The 9,829-nt window shown below is 39.2% G+C and overlaps 1 long non-coding RNA gene across 1 annotated transcript in view; it reads right to left on the minus strand.

Annotated features, from left to right (window-relative positions):
- LOC104915177 overlaps window positions 1-9,829 on the minus strand; it is a 33,021-nt gene that overhangs the window by 13,321 nt on the left and 9,871 nt on the right. Inside the window, exon 2 of the long non-coding RNA XR_796269.2 lies at window positions 6,124-6,226. This is a non-coding gene — a long non-coding RNA (uncharacterized LOC104915177). The remainder of the gene's footprint in view (window positions 1-6,123; window positions 6,227-9,829) is intronic.

A 9,829-nucleotide genomic window follows, 5' to 3' on the forward strand; every position in this document is an offset into this window, starting at 1 on the left:
ATAAACTGGTTGGACCAACATTTGAACCATTGTTTCTTAATCTCATGCTGGATATACAGATATTAAAAGAACCTCCTCTCCCTCCTATAAATTGGAGCGAAACACAGAACTGTGTTGCCCTCTTGGAAAAGACTGTTAATCCTATTCTGGAAAGAAGACTGAACAGACTGTTGCAACAGATGAAAAAAAAAAAGACTGAATCCAGATTTCTGCTCACAACTATACAACTTCTTTGAAACTAAGTTTTTACCGGTGACTATTGTATCAGATTTCATTAATTTCTTAGCATTCATTCCTGACAGCAAAACAATCCATTATTTATGTCCACAATGTATGACAGCATATCTACACCCGTTTAGGTAAAAACTTGCACAGCTTCCACACAGTTCACATCTATGTGCTTTACTGTAATGCCTCTGAATACAAGGGACAAAGAAAAAAAAAAAGAAAAAAAAGACAACAAGTAACAATTTTTAAAAGGGATGTAATCTAGAAACTTGTTGGCTTATGGCACTCCAGGCACAAGGTCTTCAATAACAGAAGTATTTCATACCCCTTCTTTGACAGTGTACTTCCAGGGTGCCATTACAGGAATGTAATTTACAGGACTACTTGCAACCTACTAGTAGAAATAAAGCTTTCTGTTTTCTTTCACAAAGATAAAAAAAGAATGTGGGGTAAGACTCAGTAGATCATATGGTTCCTGGATTCTGTAACTATTTTCCAGCAAGAATGGAATGCATAAAAAATAAAATCACATCTGAGTCTTTGACAGCTTTCATCAACTGACCAAAGAATGACCTGACATAGATTGATGCAGTATGCTGTTTACAGTATGTTGAGGTTCAGTTGTGTCACACCACTCAAGGGCAACAACATTCAGTTAACATATGGACATGCAGAGCTCCACTAACCTGGACTACTGGCACATTTGCTGCAGCCGTATGCCACTGAGAAAGGCTCTTGTCACAGAGAGAATCTGAGACATAATGCAGCAGCAGTACCTGTCAGCACTTCAGTACAGATAAGCATCCTGCTGCTCAACAAGGTACAGATAGAAAAAGTTGATGATGCAGCTCCAAGACCAGAGCAATTTTATCATCAGTGACATCAGAAGGACTAATGTCCACAAAAGAGCTTCAGCACTGCAGAAGGAAAATTCTGCAATGAATTTGTTCTCTTATTACCTTCTACCTATATATTTTCTCTTAGCAAATAGGATGTTAGTGCACAGATGATGTTTGGATACTCACCTGTATGTCCTTAGCTAGCCTGCATACCAAAATAAAATGAAGTCTGGAGATTAAATTATAGAGACCTCCTTTATTCATGCTGACACAGAGGTCTGTGTAGTCTCCATGGTAATGTGCTGGTAGGTGCTACTCAGAAGTAATTTTTTTTTCAACTTTTATAGTAGTCATAGAGACTTTTAAGATTCCTTGCTTGGGAGGGCTGAAAAACTGGAAGGAGCATTTAGAGTACACTGCCAGTGGGTGGTTAGGTAAGCAATATGCTGTTTCCATCAATAACTTCGATACTTTCAGCACATGCATGGATGCACCGTCTGCACTGCATGAGAAACCATCAGGTATTGCTGTGAGGGTAGTTTCTGATTGGTAGACCAGACAACGTTTAGGGAACTCACATGAACAGGTTGTGCTTGGCCAGCTGAACATATGAGAACAAGCAGAACAGGAACAAAAAGATCTACTTTAGTATGGTATGTTTCTTACCCTAAAATCCTAATTATATTCCACACTAAATATTTAAATCGATACTAGAAGCAGAATCTTTAATGCTTTAAAAACAAAAACAAAAACAAAAAAAAAACCCAAAGCAAAAAAAAAGTTTAGTTTCCATTATAAACTGTTGCAGGATCTGGTTAAAAACAAGATTCTTGCATCTGTACAGCTATGCAGATACACAAGAAAAGAAGCCCACTAGTACCAGTGTATGCAATTACACCTGCAGTTCTTGTTTGCCTGATAGGTCCACATCTGCAACACTTGCGGAGGTCACTTCCAGGAAAAAAACAGCAAATCACATGAGCTCTCTAAATGGTCAGCACTGGGTGTCAGCAGAAAGATGCTAGCAGCACGAAGGGCTGCCAGGCTCCACTGTGATGAGGCTGGAGCTGCCCCAAAACAGACACAGACAGCTCCAAGGCTCTGCCACGGGGCACAGCCAGGCCCAGCACAGAAGATGGCAGCACATCAGGGAAAAAGATTTAAGGAAGAATAAAAAAGCACCGCATGCCAAGGAGAGGATTTAGAATAAGTAATTTTGCACAACTTCTGGCAATGAGCAGTGGTATCCAGAGCAGTGGTATCCAGAGCGTAGGATTCAAGTTCAGACTGGGAAAGAGGAAGGAAATGAATTAACATTTATTTGGTCCCCATTACCTAAATCCATTTGAATTGTCAATAACTTAAATTTATTTCATCCAAGTGGAGTCTATTTTGCTTATGACAGAAATATTAAGAGATTTCTCAGTCAGCATCACGACCTACAATCCTTCTTAGCCCAGTTTCTCTCCCAGTCCCAGGCTGAGCCCAGGTAGGGCTTGCCAGCCTTGCACTCTGAGGCTGGAGCATGGAGCAGGACCCTCCTCATCTGGTTGGCACTCAGAGTAAGAGCAAACTGGAATGTAGCTGTAAGACTTCAGACTTTACAGCTCGTATTTTAGGCTAACCTTGAGAGAGAAAATCTTCTTTTGTCATTGCTGGTAATCCTGATAATTGCTAGGTATATCTTTTATTATGGATTGTGACAACATTAGCACCTAGTCTCTTTTTGTTCAATTACAGTGTATGTCTATATAATGGCTTTGCCTTTTTTTCTTTATGTGTCTTTCTTCCCTAAATTCATTAGCAGTGCACTAGAGTAGACTCGCTTTATTAGAACACACACTGAAAAGACTTTTCTGCCAGGCACGCTCTTGCATTTTACCTTATGCACACTATTAAAATTCAAGGTTATAATAATGAGAACCTGTTGACAATGTTAAGGGAAGAAGGGAGCAATCCTGCACTGGTGGAGAAGTACTGCGAGATCATTTCATTCTAATATTGAAAGTGAACATACTATGGAGAAAATTCCTCTGACTCACCCAAGAGAAGCGTTATTTGAATTAATTTCTTGCTGAAATGGTTTCCATCTACTAACAGTAGCTGGTATCTTTTATATGCTTTTTAAAATACCCCACAGCTAGAGGACTGTATTACCTTGTTAGAAATTATTTACATCTCTCTCACTCCAAGTACACTGATAACTCAGATTTGTTACAGACAAGGAACAGGAGCAGGATATGTTAAAATGGCTAGGATTCACTTAGAATGAATTATTTTTTGAATTGCAAATTAATGTAAAGAAGCTGTTAATTGTTCAGTGCTGTTCCAGACTTTTCATCTGATAATTCTCAGGGATCATCTCTAACGTTGGATGGTCCCCATGAAGTCTGAGATGTTCAGAGGGAATAGTCTGGCGAATATGCAAGAGAATGCCATCCCTTCCCCATGATATACACAATAGATGTTGAAGAGCCTGAAGGTGGGAAAAATCTTGCTTGTGACAGGTAACATAATGACTACAGTAAAAAAGCAGACATGTCAAGTTGAGGAGACAACATGCACACACTGAACAAAAAGATATCCATTTTCATGATGGCAACTTGCAAGTAAGAGAAATTCAGCACATCTGGTGTTTTACCCCAGGGCAACCCTCCCACAGCACTGTCAATAAATAGGTTGACAGGAAATCTAAACACATAGGTTCATCACAGCAGACGTTTCCAAGACAATCAAACCAGACAACTATCTGAAAGACCGTGTTAACTTCCTACTTTAACAAGAGTAAGTTCTAAAATGGTGAGCTCTACTCCGTTCTGTACAATTGTTTTAGGAGTAAACACAATTTTGTATGAGGTCAGTAACAGTATGAACAAAAAATCCAATTGACTTACAACATTCATACGATACAAATAACATAGCATATGCTTTTGTATTCTTGTCTTCTTTGGATAAGTAAAAGCTATGCTAACAAAAACAAGAAGGTGACAAATAATTCTGAAGATGATACAGAAATTCATTTCTGTGTACAGAATGAGACCATTATGTTTCTGGGCATGCTTTCAACTATACAAAAGTAATTGATGATATCAGCTAAAGCAATACTTCTTACTGCAATGCACATAAGAATGCTAAGAGAAACAGAATATGGCTGACAGATAAGCCACCATAAGAGGTACAGAGAATGAAAGTAGGACAGGATTTCACTACTGACTGTTTGCTCTTCTCATATAATGGAAGATAAATCATCTCTGTTTGCATCAGAGAACATTCTACACACAATCACAGACAATCAGAATGCTCCAATTCAGAATATCTTATCAGTTCAACATTACAATATCATCATATCTAAACTCTACTCAATTTTTTTTATTGTTAGAGAAGAAAAAAAAGTTCACTAATCAATTATTCTAGTGAAGTCTTCAGTCCAATAGAAATGAAAAACACATTATTAACTCTTTGCTGGGAGCCTCTGAGGTATTTAAGGACTGCCATAACATATCCCCCACTCTACATGCCACTAAGCTAAACACTACTGCACTCTTCAACCTTTCCTAACATGCCAGGCTTCTACACATCTTGAGGGCAGATCCATTCCTAAAATTTTTCACAATGGTTTTGAATTCCACCCTATTTTCCTGCTTGGAGAACTATTGCACCCTCACTCATCACTTAGCAGGCTCTCCTACTCCTTCCAGGTCCTGAAAGAGACCTGCAGGAAAGCTAGGAAGGTACTTTTTAGAAGGATATGTAGCAATTTTAAGCTGGAAAAGGGTAGATTTAGTTTAGATATTAGGAAGAAATCCTTTACTGGTGGGACACTGGAACATATTGCTCAGTGAGGTTATGGCTACCACCTTCCTGGTGGCCAGACTGGATGGGGCTTTGAGCAACCTGGTTTAGAGGGAGGTGTCCCTCTATAGCAGGGGCTTGGAACTAAATGATCTTAAAGTTCACTCCCAAACCAAACCATTCTGTGATTCTAAATTAATGAATCTTGAAATTCATTAGGCACTTCTTCATCTCATTATCTTCTAGGAGATTTAGCTCCTAGCTTCCAAACTGGAATTCATTTGAATAAACCCATTTTGTTGAATGTTCTTTCAGAACAAAATTTGGGATACAGTAATGAGAGAAAAAAAAAAAAGAATAAATTTGTATGAGAGACAGCTAAGTGGGAATAACTAGTCCTCTAGAAAATGTAATTTTACTTGGAATGAGTATGGATATAGGCTAAGCAAAAAAACAGTTGTTATCAGAAAATAATTTGCTAGATTTATAAACACATATGCATATGTAAGAGTCACTGAATTACTTTCTCAGGAAAAATACAAATTAACATATATGCACTATTAAAAGAACTCTTTCTATTCCCTGACTTATAATATATTAGAGGTGTCAAAACTTAAAAACCCTAACCTTCTTACTGTTTTTTCATGTTAAACATTATCTTGTTTTTATTCTTTAAACTAATTATTTACCTACTTACTAGTATGAGCAGTAGTACTAGAAGACATGTAATACTCCAATCTTATTCACATATCCCTTAGTCTAAATGTGGTCACAAGATTAAAAAAAAATCACTGATTTTTAGATCATTAAAATTTACACTTTTTATGGCAAAGTTCACTGTTTTCTTAATCACCAGGGTTACTTCCAATAAGCATTACAGTCATTAAAAATGTTTTACAAGTTAATAAACTTTACCAAGTAAAAAAATTAATTTCACAGATAAACGTATAGCACTATCTAACCTCAGTGTGCATATCTTTTAAAAGTTAATAGTTAATTTTCAATCTCTTACTTAGTGACAAAAGATCTTTAAAATTAAGGCCTTCAAGAAAAATGAAGATAAATCTTTAAATGCATTCAAATTAAAAAACAATACAACCTGTTTAGGAATGAATTAAAAATTGGTAGAGGGCTTATGAGTAAAAAATTAAGGGGCAAACTTGTAGAGGTGAAAAGCTTCTTTACTATGAAGGTGACAGAGCACTGGAACAGGCTGCCCAGAGATGTCGTGGAGTATTCTTCTGTGGAGGTATTCAAAACTCACCCTCTTTTACCAAGATGTTCTGTGCAATCTACTCTAAGGGAGCCTGATTTAGCAGCAGGTTAGACTCGATGATCTCCTGAGGTCCTTTCCAACCACTGTGATTCTATGAAAATACAAAAGTATGTTAACTTTTAATCATCAAAAATTACATTTTGACATTACTTTAGGCAATTTCTGTAAAGAACTAATGATTACAATTTCTGAAAAACATCTATATTCTTTATACACAAGCATCATTACAATTAGGACTAAGCAAGAAAAAAATACAGCGTTATTGATTCCATCTCATAAAAACTTCTTTATTTTTTAAGAAATTAAAAGGGTAGAGTGTATACTTAAAAAATAACAACGACATCTTGGTTATTTGCTCTATTTTACTGAAGAGTTGAAAAATACTGAGTGTATGATTCTCCCGTGTTCCAAATCCACACCACAAACAAGACATACATGATGGAAGCACTGTTGTTTTTCATGGAAGCAATGTCTCTGAGCACTTTTATACTGTATCCACACCTTCAGTAAGTTTGCAAGTGGTGCAGTCGATACACTGGAAGGGAGGGAAGCCACCCCGAGGGACCTGGACAGGCTGGAGAAGTGGGTCCATGTGAACCTGATGAGGTTCAATAAGGTCAAGTGCAGGGTGCTGCACTTGGGCAGGAGCAATCCCAGTTATTTATACAAACTGTGGGAAGATCTCGCGGGGCTCGGGCAGCCCCGCAGAGAAGGACTCGAGGGTTCTGGTAGATGAGAAGCTGGACATAAGCCAGCAGTATGCGCTTACAGCTCAGAAGGCCAACTGTGTTCTGGGCTGCATTAAAAGAGGAGTGTCCAGCAGGGAGAGGGAGGTGATTTTCTCCCTCTATTCGGATCTGGAGTACTGCGTCCAGGCCTGGGGCCCCCAGGAGAAGAAGAACGTGGAGCTCTTGGAACAGGTCCAGAGGAGAGCCACTAAGATGATCAGAGGGCTGGAGCACCTCTCCTATGAGAAAAGGTTGAGGGAACTGGGCTTGTTTAGCTTAGAGAAGCGAAAGCTCTGGGGAGACCTCATTATGGCCTCCAACTACTTGAAGGGAGCGTATCAGCAAGAAGGGGAACAGCTGTTTATGAGGGTGGATAGTGATACGACAAAGGGGAATGGTTTTAAACTGAGACAGTGGAGGTTTAGGTTAGATATTAGGAGGAAGTTTTTCATTCATAGGGTGGTGATACACTGGAACAGGTTGCCCAAGGAAGTTGTGGATGCCCCATCCCTGGAGGCATTCAAGGCCAGGCTGGATATGGCTCTGGGCAGCCTGGTCTGGTGGTTGACAACCCTGCACATAGCAGGGGGTTGAAACTAGATGATCACTGTGGTCCTTTTCAACCCAGGCCATTCTAGAATTCTATGATTCATTTCAGCAGGACTTTCCCAAAGTACAATAGTTAGCTATGATTCTCCATACCTCACAATCACGTGCCCTTCAGCATAAAACCTGCTTCTGACTTTGCTGTCACACACATACCTCTGTAATCCCTACAACAAATTCTGTGAAGTAAATCATGTTTAGAAAAGTCTTTAGTTTTTGCTCTCAGCTCACAGCAACACATTCTTCTTTGTAGTGCTACTGGGAAAACTTAGGCCTGAGTTCCTGTCTCCCTGCCATCTATGTCCCATACAGGAGAAGGCAAATTAATGCAACAAAGTCCCACAGAAGATCCGCAAGTGGTAAATATCAAGAGATCTGTATAGCATTTGCATACCATTGCCACAATGTTAAAACACAGTCTGTTGCATCCTGCACAACCAATGAATAACAGACTGGAAATAAGCCTCGTATATAAGCCTGGCTTCTGTAACAGAAGACCCCCTGATTACAACTACAGGTATCAAAGAATGGCCACTGGTCCCAAGTGCAACTAATGTGGAAAGGACTGTATATACTCCAGGGAACTTTGTTTCTATCAAAACAAATAACCTAGTTGGAACGTGACTTAGAATAGACACACCACAGTCTTTGTACTCAGCCACATATCTCTTCTTCACCACACCTGTTGATCTCCCCTCATTTTCTCACAAAAAGCCACACAACAGTATACCCCTCACCCATTTTTTGATGTGCTTATTGCTAAGCCCTATCAAGATTGTGTTGGGTGCACAGCACCAAATGCTGCCTGCCAGCTGATGTTGCTACGCAACAGAAATTTAATTTTGTCAAGACTTTGCTGGCACTTTTGCTTTTTAGGTAGATTCCTTGTATTCTCAAGCTCCTTAGCTGCTCTCCTTAACAGGAAAAAACTTTTTCTACGTAGTCTGGAGATGACAACTTGCTGTGCAATATGGATGATTTCTAGCAGAAATTCCCCCTAGCTAATTCTGGCAGCTATGCAAAACTGGACAATGGAGACTGATTTGATGACCTCTTAACAGCCTTTCCCTCCAATCAGTGACACTCAATAGCGCTGGCTATCCCAGACACTATCATAGTGTCTCCTTTACTCAAATTTGAAAACACAACTCCTTATATTGTGAATAACTAACTTAATTTTCACTCATCAGCTGAGGCTTCCAGGCAAAATTATGCCCCTGGGGTAATATTAACGACAAAAGCAGTAATTAGGAGAAGCCCGCACTCAGGCCTATCTCAGACTCCATAGCCAGGATTGGCATGGTCTCTTGAATGATAAGATCTTCAGAGGGAAGGTGCATCTTAAAGTCATGCCATACAGGATCAGGGAAGGTCTCCCACCTGAAGATACCAAGCACATCAGAAAAGGACAAGCACATGTTAGCTGCACGAAAATAAATGGCTGAGATTTTTACTTTTTAATCATACGTCAGCACTGTGTACCCTGCTCCTGTTTACTGCAAGACAGGGTCTGATCATCTGTCTTGGCAGAGATAGCAGTCAGTCTTGGCATGGGTGCTGAGGGACGAAGAAGATTTTTCTGGCCATATCTGAACCCCTTTCATTTTGCAATCAGTTTGTTACAGATTGCAAAGAGGATGGTTATGACCTGGCCTCCATAGTACCAAGAGTGTTTTTTCCTGTCCAACTGTGAAAAATCAGCAGATTACTTCACAGCACTTTCAATGATAGGTTAGCAAGATGCCAAAGGTACATCTGGTACAGCCTGGGGCATGGCACAAAGCCTCGTGGGATGGTACTAAAGATCTCTGCCAGAAGCAATATGCCAAAGCAGAACAGCCTTAGCTGTTCTAATGACTGAGAGACTTTTAACTGCCAAATCATACCAAGGGAGGGCACTGGGGAGATTTTCAGTTGGCACCCAGCAAATTTATACTAGGAAGCATTCTGATTGTTTAATATCACAGATTAATGTGTGCCAGTTCCAGAGAATTGGCATGCTCAGTTAATTTGTATATATGAATAAGTAATATATAAATAGTTTAGACACACACCCATGTGTCTTTTCCCATTTTCTTATGTAATCTCAAAACCCTCATGTACCAGATTTCCTCTTCACACTCATATCTCTTTGGTTATTTCTTACAAAAATTCCAGAGATCTTACAATTAGCATTTATCTAATTACACTACTTGCATGGTCATGGCATTTGTACTTGATTTCTGCCAGTAGAAGTTGTTAGTTTGTAAGCCTCTTCCTCACTAATGATACATTCCAATTTAGGAGTTAACACTGATATTTTTCCTCAATGTAGGAATGATTTTCAGAAAATTCAAGATACAAATATGTATTTGTGTACT

This window comes from Meleagris gallopavo, chromosome Z (assembly GCF_000146605.3).
Source record: "Meleagris gallopavo isolate NT-WF06-2002-E0010 breed Aviagen turkey brand Nicholas breeding stock chromosome Z, Turkey_5.1, whole genome shotgun sequence".
Taxonomy (NCBI): domain Eukaryota; kingdom Metazoa; phylum Chordata; class Aves; order Galliformes; family Phasianidae; genus Meleagris; species Meleagris gallopavo.